Raw genomic sequence first — 15,527 nt, 5'->3', positions numbered from 1 at the left:
TTTCTGTATTTTTGATCAAATAAATGCAGACTTGATGTACATAAGAAACTTCTTTAAAAACAAAAAATAGTAATGTGTCCAAATTTTTTACTGGTACTGTACATACTATTGCTGCATAATTATCAACAAATGTTCAAAATATAGCTACGAGCAGCAATTATCGGGGTTCAAGCGATTTAAGGCCTTTAAGCACATATGTATACATTAAGTTTTATTTAGCAAGCATGTAACCACTTAAATCACAGAGGGAAAATACCGTTTACAGCCAATACAGGCAATATACCATAGGAAATCAGTTTTTAAAATCTTTTTAACAGTTATAGCGCAGATAGATCTGTTCTTTTGGGACGCTCCGCTCTCGCCTTCTGGCCTTATCGGCGACTCAGTTAACACGGTCGTTGAGAGGTTTCAGGAGGCGAATAAACAATCAGTGGCATTCCAGAAGTTTCTTCCTCGCTGATCTAATGTCATTGAGAGCCATTTTGTGAAGAAATTGGTGAAAGTACTCCAGTTGAGGAAGTGGAGCATGATTAAAAAGATGAGTGGAAGTGGGAAAGAATATGAATATCCAGTCGTGAGCTTAGAATTGTAAGGTTCTATCTCCGTTTAGGGTAGTTCTGAGATATTGAGCATCAAAGTTTTTACATCCCAGCTGGCAATGGATTTTTTATTTTTAAAGTGCTTAAGAGCTTAAAGTGGATATGTTCTGCATCTGGGTCCAGTCAACTGATGGTAAAATGGTAAATGGACTGCATTTATATAGCGCTTTCACAGACCCAATGGCCACCAAAGCGCTTTACAATATTGCCTCACATTCACCCATTCATACATGCTTATGGCGTAGCAATGTTTATAAAAAAAAGTTGTTAAAGTATTGCTTTATTGTATGTATTGTAATCAGTGATTAAACTGATTTAGAGGTTTGTTGACGTTGTAAATCTCTCAGCATAAGTCTCCGGCTGCTTTAGGACGCATCTGCTGTCCTAAAATCCTTTCAGATTTACATTATAAAGAATTAGTAGTTCTTGGTGACTTAAACTGGAATTGGTTGCATTCAGCAACTGATGAATGAAAAACCTATTGCGACCCATTCAATCTTTTTCAGATTGTTGACAGTCCCACTAGACCGAATTCAAAATGTCCGGAAAAATCATCTCTAATAGATTTAATCTTAACAAACATCCCGTAGAAGTATTCAACTGCTTCCATATCTGCCAATGACATCAGTGACTACATGCAGCCAATAACCGTTCAAAACCGGGATATTAGCAATAACCCGGTCGCACACGGCCATGTAAACACCGGCAAAAACCCGGATATGCTCATATCCCGGTTTTTAAAAACCCAGATATTATCCCTGGGGTACCCCTTTTCTAACCCGAATATTTGGTCATGTAAACGCGTATCGGCATATCCCCATCAAAAGGAACATTGATTTGTGTTCTGCGCATGTTCTATTCGCAAGGAATCTTGGTCTTTTGAGTAGAGACGGCGCATACAAAACCCGCGTGCAGTATACCGGAAGTAAACAAGAAGTAGAGATAAACATGGCGAGACGCAGCACAGTACCAGACTTTTGGAGCGAGGAGGAAATCGCAAACAAAGGCGATCGCTATCTGCCCCGAACTATTCATTATCCGCGTGCTGCTGCTGTTGTTGTTGCCTTTGGATACAGGAAGAAGAATCGGAAATGACGCATATTGCGTCTTAAGGTTGTCCGTACGTCCAGACGCTAACCATGCGTCGCCGTTTACATCGGGATATTGCCAATTGATTACAAATTCCATGTATACAGGAGTAACTCTCTCTGCTCACGCATGTAAACGGGTTATTCCGAATGTTTCAGAAACCCAAATAGTGACCTTAACCCAACCATAACCCGATATTTGACAGCATGTAAACGTAGTCAGTGACGTGGTCAGATTCCTAAAACCAAACCATGCATCATATAACCACTATGACACATTTCTCTGAACAAGGGTTCCTTCATGATTTGAACAATTTTGAGTGGGAAAAAATTTAATTCCTGATCTGGAAATAGCCTAAGAATTATTTTATGCACATTTTTCTGCTTTAGTCAATAAACATGCCTCCATTAAAAGGTACAGAGTGAAGGGTCGGAATAATGTATGGTTTACTCCTTTCTTATCCAATGTGCTTCATGAGCGTAACCTGGCATGGGCAAAAGCCAGGAGAACAGATCTAAATTTAGATTGGCATAATTTCAGGCAAATACGGTTGCAGTCAGAAAAGCTAAAGCTGAACATTTCTTTATACAAACATCGAGCAACCTAAATCACTCATCAACTTTTGGAAAACTGATACGAACATTACTTACCCAGGAATATGACGTATGGCGCGGTGATGCTGCCGATGCGAGCGGCTGAGGAGGTCCCAGGTTCCTCAGGACGGTGGGATAGAGCTCCGCTGTGTAGATGTACACCACCGTGAAGGACATGGGTGAAGCCGAACTTCCCAGCCATCTCTAGAGCCAGAGCCAGAGAGTGAAGATCTGTGGAAGAGCTCGTTATTACTCTGATCTTATAATGCCTTTTCACAAGATGTAAAATAAGTCTCTGATGTCCCCAGAGCGTGTGTGTGAAGTTTTAGCTCAAAATACCCCACAGATATTTTTATGTTCAAACGGAGTCAGACAATGATGGAGAGACTCAAGAAGTGACAACATGTAGAAGCAACAGGACATTTCTGAATGGTTAGTTGATGAATTTATGTAGTCGATGTGTAGTTAACTATCTTCTAGTCATTGATTAGCATATTCTGTCATGATATTCTAAAAATCGTGTTCCAGAGGCGGGGTTTATGTAAATATTAGGGTTTGTGATGTCACTAACCCGGGAGGAAGCTCATGTAGTTCCTACCAGCCGTTTGTTGAACAGACCCATTCAGACTTTATGTAAAGTTTGATCACTTTTTATGAATCCTCCTGAGACTTGTGTGTTCCTATATAAGCTCTGAATCTGCAAAAACACGTGGATGTTTCTTCAAATGTCCAGTCAAGCTTTCCTGATAAATATGTGAGTAAAAGGATTAACCTCTTTTCCCTGAAATGTCCAAGTGCAGTTTTACTTGCATAGAGCGTAAGCTAATCCTCGACCCGTAGTAAACTCACATGCATTCATAGGATTGAGTCAATAAACCGATTGCTAATGCTTTTTCTTCAAAGTGCACTAAACTTGCACTCAGTTCTTCAAATTCTCATTCTCTACTCTTGCTTACTACCCTGGTAAACCAGAGTTCTCGCGAGAGCACAAGTTGAATTTGCTCAGCGAGTTACTCTGGTGTCGAGCAATGGAGCTCATTAAATATGCCCCTCGATCTGAGCTGCACCAATCACATCAGGTTATCTGATATAGGCGGGCCAGAGGCGAGCTAAACAGATGACGACAGCGCTGTGACGTCGAAGTCATCAGTAAACATTGCAAGATGCCTATGGATAAATAGCAGTGGTTTGAAACGGCTTTGGCCGCTACAATGAACGAGTTAGACTTGGCTTTTTCCCAAAAGAGGAAAAGAAGACGGCGCTCGAATCGTTCCTATGCAAGAAGGGTGTTTTTGCTGTTTTGCCGACCGGAAGAGTCTAATCTACCAGTTAGCTCCGCTGGTAGCTAAGCGTATGGGGTTTATTGTTGTGATTGGTCGTAGTGTTATCCAATTGCGTGCTGTGAGATTTTCAAATGCATGCTTGGTGCCGCCCCTCGAGCCGGCCGATTTTCATTGATCGACACCAGACCATTAATCTTTTAGATTTAGGTCTGGATTTCCAGGCTACTTGCTTACTGCTCTTTTACGGCTTTAAGGCCTTGTGATATTCCTCATTTGAGTAAATTACTCTTATAGTTCCACCAAGTTTTCAACACTATCCCTCTCTGTAAGGTCAAGTTGCATGGACGAGAGTCTTACTTTTTTATACTGTATAGGATCTCTGCACAAATCAAAATTTTAGGATAATTTTCAAAGCCTGAACCTTAAGTCGGGCTTTATTTGAGCTGTGTTGTGTTGTGAGTTTGATGTGAGCTGTGTTGTGTTGTGAGCTCTTACTGTCAGGGAGCAGGAATCCTCCTCCTATAATGAGGAAAGCGGAGAGCAAGGGTCTGTGAGGACAGCTCTTCAGGAGGAACGTGGACACGATATTCGCCGGGACCTCCGTCATCGCAGACAAGAAGCAGTTGAGGAACGGGTCCCCGCTGAGGTTAGCCGTGTTCAAGGACAAGCCGAAATATCCAATGTTGATGGCCATCCTATCAGAAAAGGACAATCACTGACACATGAAACGAACAGAGCCAGCCAACAAATGATTGTTTACCATGTATGTTGTGTATGAATGTAAACCATTATTTCTGAATGTTCTCTGATAGGTAGAAACATCCAATGTTATAAATGCTTAGTTTTTTTATTTCATGGCTATTTCTTAAAAATAAAATGGAAAGTTAAAGGGATCGTTCACCCAAAAATGACATTATTATTATTGGCTCACCCTCACTCTCTTTCTTTCCTCAGACAAACACAAAATAAAAGACTAATCATTTCCTAAAAAATCTTTGTATGTGTTTATCTTAAGAAAGAAAGTTATGAGGCTGAGCAAATGAGAGAAACAATTTTTTTGGGTGAAAGATCCCTTTAAGGAAACATCTCATTTAATCATTTTGCACACATTATGGCCCGGTTCACAGCTGGTGTTAAGATGTGTTTTGGGCGATCGGATCACAAGTGGACGACACTAAATACAGGTGTAAATGGGGTCTAAAACATTTTGAGCTTGTCCACTATCCACCACTTACTGGGTTAGCTGAAACACATTCGACCGGATTGCTTTCGTAGTGTAAACACTTATGTGGTCGAATGTGTTCAAACAGCCACTCAAAGACACCCTTACTCTCCGTCTACTGACCTAACGCTTAAACATTATGGGAAGAGCCGGATTGGTTTAAATATGAAAAAAAGCTCAATGTTCTCTCAGCGTTCCTGATTTCTAACACACACTCACAGCGTATGGCTGGTCTTAAGGCTGTCAGAGCAGAAACTAAAGCTGATGCTCTCGTGTGTTTTTCCGTCGTCTCCTTTCGTATTTCTTTGTAAATTTCACAAGATTATTTCATCCATTAGATCTAAAGATCTGAAAACACCCACATATTTACCCATAGACCCTCCTATGGGGGGCATCACAAGTCTCCACTTTTTAGATCCTGTCGTTTGCTGGCCTTGGTTTCAATAAAAGCAGTTTTTGGAATAACAAAAAAAGTTTTGAGTTTTGAAACTTACAGGGTATTTTTATAGTATAACAAACTCTTAACTGTCAAAGGATCAAGGAACATTTTTGAATTCTCATTCTATGACCCCTTTAAAAAAGTTCCATAGAATTTTTCTGGATGTTTTTGCTGTGAGAAGCAGCCAAATCTGAGGACAGCAGGTTTTCCCCTTGTTCTTTTCTGAATGTGTCCCATATTTTTTTGGAGTGGCAAAACATTATCTTTTGTCTGTCCTGCATAAACAATGCGGTGTTCACTTGCAAATTCAGCCATGCACATGTTCTCAAATTCAGGTCTGTTTGGTCTGGCAATCCTGTCATCCACACATTCTCTATGTTCTCGTTTCCATTACCCTTCAAATTGCGCAAATTAAAATTGAAAATTGAAAATACGCCCAATGGAAACACTTTTTCGCAAAAACTCCCATTTATTGCAAATTTTTTTTTACACTCGCATGAGGTGATTTTTCAAGCAATTCGGAAAATAATTATTTCGCAAAACTGCAATGGAAACAGTTTTTGCGCATTTACAGGTCAGCTGATGTAGATGACTCGGTATGTTTGGACAGAATACGAGACAGAGTTCTTTATTAAATTCATAAAAGACAGAAGAATTACAGGAATAATGGATTCTAAACCTCAAAGAAATGCCACAATCAAGATCTCGAAGCAGATATGAGTGAGAAATGCCCAGAAACATCTCATACGTGCCGCTTTCAAGTATAAGGGTCTTTCCTTGCCATTAATAATTGGATAACACACGTACATCTCCTTTGATTAATAATAATGCAATAGCTGAGATATATATAAACCTACCTATGATTTTTGGAATGACTTATAGCGAGAGGAAAAAATGACGTTGTAGTCGCATAACATCGGTTAATGGAAACGCCGTCATTTCGCAATAGTTTTTTTGTCGATATTTAGAAAATAATCTCAAAAGTTTTGCGCAAATCTGTAATGGAAGTAAATGGCCTACTGTCATAATCCATGCTCTCCAAGCACCTCATTGGTCAACTCATTTTAACAGCGTTGTCATCAGTAGGTATGAATATGACAGCACGTGATGATGATTTTAATTTCCGACTGGGATTTTTAAACCACTTATTCGGAGGCTTAAACACTTTGCCGTGAGCAAAAAATCTTTTAGAGATGGTCTATAAAAATCTTGTAGAGAGTATTATGTCTTTTAATATGACTATGTGGTATGGAGTACTGACTGTTAAATCAAAGCGGAAATTGTCTGGGGTGTTTAACGTAGCCAGCGCAATTGTAGGTAAGACACAAAGACAACTTAATGAGATATATTTATTAAAAGTTAAACAAAAAGCATGGGTTATTATAGAGGATTCTTCTCATCCCTTACATTCTAAATTCCAGTTGTTACCATCAAGGAGACGGTTTAGACAACCTTGGGCAAGTAAAAATGTGTACCCGATGTCATTTGTGCCAACTGCCATTCGAATTTTAAATGCTGAGAAGATATGAATATGAGTAGGGGAGGATATGTAGGCTATGGGTACATGGGAATGTTATTGTTTTATTTTATTTTTGATGTATATTTTTATGTTTGTGTTGGTGTCCTTATGTGTGGGATTATAGTGAAGCCACTTGTGGACAATAAAGGAACTAAACTAAACTAAAACTAACTTTTATTATTTTGGGAAAATTTCATATACAAAAGAAGAAATGGTCAGGATCCAAGTCAAATTTTATTCATTTTCTTTAGGAGACTAAGGATTATTGCACCAGTCTGGAGAACATTGTCAATAAGAAAGCAAGAAAGACTTGCCATATCTTTAATGATTATGCCGTTTATTATTATTATTATTATTATTTATTAATCAATTTGTACACTCTGGCATGTTTTTTTTTTGTGAAATAAACGGTCAAGAAAACAAACGTTTTTGACTAAATTTGTGCCCTCATGTCTTGTAAAACAATTTAAGTCATGCATTAACTTTTCATTTGGTATTTTCATACAAGGTTATATATTCATTTTGGAAGAAAAAACCCCTGCAATATGCCTTTTAACAATTCGACTGTTCACTTTATTACTACTACACTCATTCCAGCACTTTTGTGGATAGAAACTTTGATAACACTTTATTTTACAGTGTCATTATTACACATTACATTCAGTTACTGTAGTAATAACTATAAATGATGCTTAATTACATGCAATTAATCCTAAACTAAGCCCTCATCCTAACCCATAGTAAGTACATGTAGTTCATTATTATTACTCAGGACTTAAATGTATAATTACACTGTAATACTGACGCCTTAAAATAAAGTGTAAACTAAACTTTTACCAGATTCTGTCAAAATAAAAGCTTGAGGCACAAAGGTCTGAAGATTTGAAAGTGAAAAATGTAAACCATAAATATTAGTATTTAAAACAAATGTTTTAATTTTACAGTACAATTGAATGAAATGAAATATACTTTATTGTCCCTGATAGGGAAATTTGTACTGGACTCCATAGCCAGCATTTCGCCAAAACCTGATAGCCTAAATTCAAAAATAACACAAGATATTCACATCATACACATAAAAATAAATAAACTTCACTAATTCATGTTCAGCAGTCTAATTAATACCGCTACAAAAGAGTTTTTGAACCTGTTCCGTTTATAACGGAGAGTTCTGAGTTCATAAGTGCGGTAGAGTACATGAGATGGGTCGCTTAAAATCCTTTTTGCCTTATTTAATGTGCATTGTTCATACAGAGTCTGAATACTAGGATAGTCTTTCAGTCCAAACATTTTCATCCAAGTTCGAACAATATATAGTATCTTTGATTTTGAGTTTACAGAAAGATCACTGTACCAAGTAGACAGACCATGGCTACGTTTCCCGATAACGTTGTCTCTTAGCGCGCTACGAAGACTCTTAAGATATAACTTAAAGGTGAACTATGCAGTTTTTTTTTTTTTGCTTAATTTACCTTAACTGAACAGCTTCGGAGTCATTGGAATGGTTATATTACTTTTTTCAGGTTGAATGGTGGTCTTCTCGCACCCCTCTGGCACCTGTGAGCGGAAAAACCACACTTGCAACTTTGGGCCGGCGAGTATCGCGTGATATCAGGTCTCGCGATGTAACGAATTGCTTTACGGGACTGCACACATACACTATCTGAACATTTATATGCTAGCCTTCTGTGGTATCATACATACCTCAGTGGACATGGCTCTGTGCGTTCGCCGGGTTCTTTGAAAAGAAATGCACATGACCAGCGGGAGAAGATGGGAGGGGGAGAGTCGCCAACGAGTTTTGACGACAGTGTTGTCAAATATCTATTCCGAAGCTGTAGGGGGAGCTCTATAGAGAAACCCGTGAGCTAAAAGCGAGAAAACAGCGAAGAAATTGGCAAAACTGCATAGCGCTGCTTTAACTAAAGGTATACCATCGATGGCTCGAGAATCAATTATTCTCTCGTGCAGGGGCTGCTTCACTGCATTATGTGAGAATGTGGTGTTCTTTATAAAAGAAGCACTTCAGAAATAGTTGAAATTGTATTTATTAGGAGTCATGGGATATAATAAAAAATAATCCAAACTATAATAGCCTAGCCTACATATTTTAAAATTGTATCATATATTGCTGCCACAATAGGCAAACCATTTCAAATTTGAATGTGCTTTCTTCTCTTTCATATTTTTGTTCGCTGAGGTGGAGCTGCGATGAAATAGTGTTCTTGTAAATAATTTCCAGCATTTCAGTAATTAAAGTGTACATCTTACGTACGGTGCTCGGCAGTGATCAAAAAGGATTTAAACAGTGAATTTTGAATCTCTTGTTGTAAACTCAGAGATGTGCATTCAGACGGCAATTAAATCACCACACGACCTGTTTGTCAAAAAACAGTAGGTACTAATTTGGCCAGGGATTTTTACGCGGGTGGATTCGGACGGCAATAAAATCACCGACTTACCCCTGTAAATGTTTAAAATACCGTAGCCATGAGAAACAATTAGCGTCCGAATAGGACTTAACTGACAGTATGCTTTCACTGGCCTTTGTAAGCGCTCTGCTGTTTTAGTTTGAGCAAACTCCCCCCCACAATCATTCCCTTTAAATAGACTATTAAGCCTTTAATGGTTTGCCAGCTGATGTACCTTTGGATAATATAATTAAAAATCTAACAACAATCAGTATAATGACAATTTTATTCTTTGCATGTAAACACTTGATTTAGCCTAATTGAACACTGTCTGGGTGTATTAAAACTTCAGAATTATATTCGTATAGACCTGCAACAGTGATAAGGTAAAGCTAACTGTACGATCACACCGCCGCCGACTTGAGCTTCCAAAGTTACCGAAAGTCATTCATTTGCAATGGAAGCTGGCTTCTCTCAGCTGCAAGGAGCGTCAAATCCATCGGTGTCACGTTTTGGGCGTTTTGAGCGACCAGAGCGTCAATCAGAAAGTTGAAAGTAGCTCAACTTTATGGTAATGAGCTATGACGCAGTTCAGCGGCAAGCAGCGGCAAACGCCAGCGACCAATCGGAATATAGACGTCCTTCGCGCTGGCTGATTCCGGAGAAACATACGATGTAAATGTTCGTTCCTACCAAAACATTAGTTCCGAAAAATGGAGGAGAAGCTGATCATCGCCGTTGCTGGGTTTCCTATCATTATCGGATTAATTGCACAGTTTAACCATCATAGAGTGAAAGTTTATCATTTGCATGTGTTTTTAAGTCCTGTCAGTTTAACAGGGCGCGCTTGACAGGGCATATATAAGAACGAGCAGAGAGAGAGAGAGAGAAAACAAACTGGGCTAACCCGCACCACGAAACATGGCAAACTGCACCAGCAAGTAACCGACAAGAAGGATTTGGGGGTGGGGAGGTTAGTGCGCGGATGAGGAGGAGGAAGGGTCTAGCTAGCTTCCGTTTTGTTTGAAAATATTTTAAACGTCAACAAGAAGTGATGTCACCCAACATCACTTACTAAGAACGTTTTGGGAAACACGTATTAACGATAAGGTACAGGTTAAGGTGTAACTTAAGAACGACGTAGCGTTAAGAAGGTTTCGGGAAACCCAGCCCATATTTAATCACACTTTCTAGTACAGACTGATAAAAAAAGGAACATCATTTTCCTATCAACTCCGTAAAACCACAATCTTCATAAAAAGAAAATTTGCATCACACCAATCTACAAATGAATTAATCTCAGAATAAAAAATAGAAGGGGGAGTCTTGTTCTTTCAGCAGACTTAAAATTACTGTATCATCTGAGTAATTCAGAATGTAGTTCTGTGAGTGCCTACTTGAGCACTCATTAGTGTACAGCGTAAGGAGAGCTGAAGAATGCCAGTGCTACAGTATTTTACTTGAGATAAACTATTATTTACTTTGACTCTCTGAGTTCTATTTGCTAGAAATTAGTGATACCACTGTATAATTGTAGGATTTACATTTAACTGCTTTAATTTTTTTAATTAAGACATGTGGTTGAACAGTATTGAAAGCTGAACTAAAATAAATAAAAAGCACTCGTGCATAAGCATCGGAATCCTCCAGGTGGTTTAAAACCAAGTGCATGAAACTATTGATAGCATCACCTGTTCCTGTTCCTTTCCTATAAGCAAACTGGAGTGGATCTAAGTGACTGTTAACATTTTCTCTTTGACACCATACACTTCTCAAAACACTTCATCACCACTGATGTCAGGACAATTGGTCTAAACTCATTATTCTCGGTAGGACGGGCCATTTTTGGCACAGGAATTATAATAGACTTTTTCCAAATGGCTGGAAGTACTTTGGAATCAATAGGCCTTTGAAATATAGAGGACCACACCGGTGACAATTCCTCTGCACAGACTTTTGTAAAAAAAGACGAAATACCATCAGGACCAGCGGATTTCTTTGGACACATTTTTAAAAATAATGATTAGACATAACCATCGTCAATCAACACCCGATTGTCCCCTCGATCAGTAGTAGATATAGAATTCAGTTCCTTACTACATTCTTGATCGAAATTTTGATTATCAAACCTTAGGAAGAAACAGTTCAAATCATCAGCTTTTTGTGTGTCGTCACTCGTAAGGAGAGTCTTTCTAGCCGGTTGCATATTAATTATGTTCTTCATCGAATTCCACATACTTTGAGTGTTAGATTGATTAAAAAAAATTTCCTTGCAGCTCTTAATAACTGGTTCAGTTCTTTCTGCACAGATTTTAATTCCACACGATCGCAGGCAGCTTTTTCCTATTAATACAATGCTTTATCTCTTCAGTAATATAAACTTTGTTGTTGGGATATACAATGACTTGCTTTTTAGTGACCATATTGTCCGTACAGAATTTTACATAATCGGAATCCTCCAGGTGGTTTAAAACCAAGTGCATCAAACTATTGATAGCATCACCTGTTCCTTTTCCTTTCCTATAAGCAAATTGGAGTGGATCTAAGTGAGGGAGTCAGTGTTATTTTCAGACCACACAAGAACCTCTTTAGTAACTGGTTTTGAAGTTTTTCAAACTGTCCTGTACGTTGGAATTAAATGCACTGTATTGTGAACTCGCTAATGGGGGCCTTGATTTTGCAGTATAAGCCCTTTTAACATTCCCATAGCATTTATCTAGTTTTTATTGTATTACTGCAACAGTATTGTATTTCCGTTTTAAGTTTATAATCTTAATAGAGATAAGGCAGTAAAGAGAGAATTTTACAATGAAGTTAAAATAATTATAATCATACATTTGCATGTTTACTTCAGATGAGCATTAGAGGCTTCCAGCGCTTTCTTGTTTTCACTTTCTCGATCGCTGTTATGATCATTCGCTGCTTACGTCACTCATATTACGTATTCATAACCCACTCAGTCTCTTCCAGTGATGCAGCTCCATTACACTTCCACAAACAATAAACATACACTGGTAATGATTTCCTTGTATTTTTACAGTAAGTTACTGGCAGCACGGTTGTAATATCAATATTAATACATAACTAAACATTCTAAACATTTTGGTAGTGCTTATAAATATCTTCATTTGTGTTCTGAAGAAGGACAAAAGTCTCACAGGCTTTGGAATGACATGAGGATGAGTAATGATGACAGTTGTTTTAACTTTGTAAGAAATAAAATTGTGTGGAATAATAATAATTTATCCTGCATGTTTTAAAAAATTCTTAAGTTATTATAACCTTTATTTTACCAGGAAAGAAGCACATTGAGATTAAGAATCTCTTTTACAAGAGCGTCCTGGCCAAGTATAAGTATCTTCTCTCAGGAAGTTCACGTAGCACATTGGGTCGTCTTGTGTGGATGTCATGTTGATCCTTTAATTACATATTCAATACAGAGTTAAATACTGAACATATTGAAAAAGGCATCTAGACCAAACATTTATGAATGATCTGAATTTACACACATCAATATCCAAATTCAGAGTTTTTGTTACCTTTATATTGTTCTGAAAATAGGAGTGCTATATAATCTAATTTACTGTAAACATGGTGTCACATTTGATGAGAACACATGTTCACAAAAAATAATAAGACACATGGATACTGAGATTGCATTAAACTTTGAACACAGCTCTTCAGATCACAAAATAATCATAATGAAAAATCATCATTTTTTTCATATGAAGCTTCTACTTGTATGGTTTCAGTTAAACCACTCAATCATGAATCAGAAAAATCCTATAAAGTGCATCAGAAGTTTTTCCAGTCTTTGGTGGTCGAGTTCTGTGTAGAAGATGTTCTGGAAGATTCTGATTCATAATGCATTAAAATTCAACGTACACCCGAAACAGAGGGAAATATAGATTTATACACTAAAAGCAACCAGACAACAACTATGTACTAAAAACAAAAGAGGGAAAATCAATTAATTCTAATGTGTACCATAGTTTATTATGAATACAATAAATGACTTTTATAAAATGTGTTGCATTTCTAATTGTTTCTTACTTAAACAAGTAATGGCATCCAACTTGTTTAAATCTGAGAAGAAAAATTAAGTCCTAATTAGCATGGACGAAAAAAAGCTTGTTTAATTTCAGCAGTATATTAACACAACTGGTCAAAACTGTGTAATCTAAACATTCACTTGCTTATATATACACATTTATTTATTTGTTTGGGGGAAATGTGTGCTTAAATACCAACATCAATTCCTTGACCGTAAAAAAAAAAAAAAACTATTTAAAAAAAAATAATCTCGTCATATTACGTCAGGAGGAGGAGTCGTTTGGCGGGCTGTTCGCTCAGTGCAGACTCAGACTCGGTTGGTGATCAGTGAGAGCGGTCGTGATTCAGTGTGTCTTCGGTAGTTATTGTATTTCGATTGATCATCGTCATGGTAAATAATTATGTTTGTGGAGATTACACAAACTCTAGCCTGTCAGGACATCGAGTCCACAGTTTAACGAGCAAGAAAAAGGACGGTGCTATGATATCTTCCGTGTCTGGGTGTGTTTTGTGCGGATGAAGAGACGGACTTCACTTCTTTTTCTGTTTCAAACACGCGGTGTTGTGTAGCGTTCACTTTATATCTGAGGATTATTATCCCGGCGATATGATGCAGTTCAACACGGGATGCCGAAGCAAGAAACCAAGCGAGGCTCACAACACCTTCATCGGTCCGTCAGAGATATAAAGCTCGACGTAAACGTGAACTGCACCTTAAAATAATTGAGAAGTTAAATATCAGGGCTGTTTTGGCAGAAAAAGCAGGACCAACTCAATATTAGGAAGGTGTTAATGATAATATTCTCTGTGTATATTCCGGTGTATATTTTAACAGTTGCAATGTTGTTTTTTGAGTTGGAGTCAAACCAAAAGTTATTTAGACACTATAAGGAAAAGTGCAGGAAAAGTTAATTTATGTTAGGAAGGATAGCAAAATAGAGTAAACTGACATTAACACCCACTGACATTACACCCAAAAATGCTTCATACAGTGGACTGGCAGAAAATGTATAAAAATATGGGATCCAAAATTACTCGAGACACTTTGACCTGACCATGGTTTGCTGAAGTGTTTTTTATTTATTTTTTATTATTGCTAATTAGACTATAAACTGAACAAAATGAAGCATTGCTTGGTATTTTATTGACCTAAATTGGTATTATCGAATTGTGTGCTTAAATTGAACAGTTGACAGATATTCAAACTAATTAATTTGAGAGACAGCCTAAAAGAAGGATGGACAAAACCAGTGAAATATAATCAACTGATTTGATAACGTTGAGATCTTGTCATATTTTACTACCATTTTCCTAAACTATAGTGAATGAAGGTGTCTGGCTGTAGGCATGTACATCTGTTTTACAAAATATGCCTCTTAAATGAATCCATGAACATAAACTTTTAATGTAGGTAATGCATTTGTGTGTTTGTAATTAGTCTGCAGCCTTATTATTATATATTATTGTCATCAAATGGTTTTATAATTCATTTTCAATCTGTACAAAACCAATTTAACTTTACATTTTTGTGTTGGCTGTTTCTACATATAACGTTTTTATACAGTAAGACAATTGTTATTATTGTTATTATTTTATTATTAATTTTCACCAAAATGGGGCCGTTCAAAGCCTTTATAAAGTCCCTCTTCCTCTGGAAACGGTCTCCTAATGGCTGACACACATGTATAAGGTAGGCCTGGGTATTGACACAAATTTCACAATTCGATTCGATTCAATATTTATTATTTTGGATATCAGGTACAGGCAAATTTTCTCAAGGAAAACAAATCTCTTAACTAATGCTGTAAACTATGGGAGTCAGTTGTAGCCTACTAGGCTTCATTAGCCTACTATAATATCGAAGGTAAACATTTAATTTAAATGTAATTCTTAAACTATTTACTTTGACTGTAACTCAAAACACAAAATTGCAACTGTTAAAATATACACCGACCAATCAGGCATATTATCATGACCACATTCCTAATATTGAGTTGGTCCTGCTTTTGCTGTCAAATCAGCCCTGATATTTGATATCACAATTATTTTACGGTGCAGTTCACGTCAAGCTTTATCTCTGACGGACCGATGAAGGTGTTATGAGTCTTTAAATTGATAAATTTCTCATTTACCAATAATTATTGATAGTAGTATTACAAAGAAAAATAATTAGTCTATGATTTTACCTTTTGCTAAGAAATGTATCTTATCTACACTTGTGCAATTAAAATATAACCCTTCTGTTTCTCCCATTATTTTCTAAACTACACACATACCTAGAAATTAATTACCTAACAATCTTTCAAAAACCACAAGAAA

Source organism: Leuciscus leuciscus, assembly GCF_965113295.1.
Source record: "Leuciscus leuciscus genome assembly, chromosome: 4".
NCBI classification, from domain to species: Eukaryota; Metazoa; Chordata; class Actinopteri; order Cypriniformes; family Leuciscidae; genus Leuciscus; species Leuciscus leuciscus.
This window is presented reverse-complemented; position numbering follows the sequence as displayed.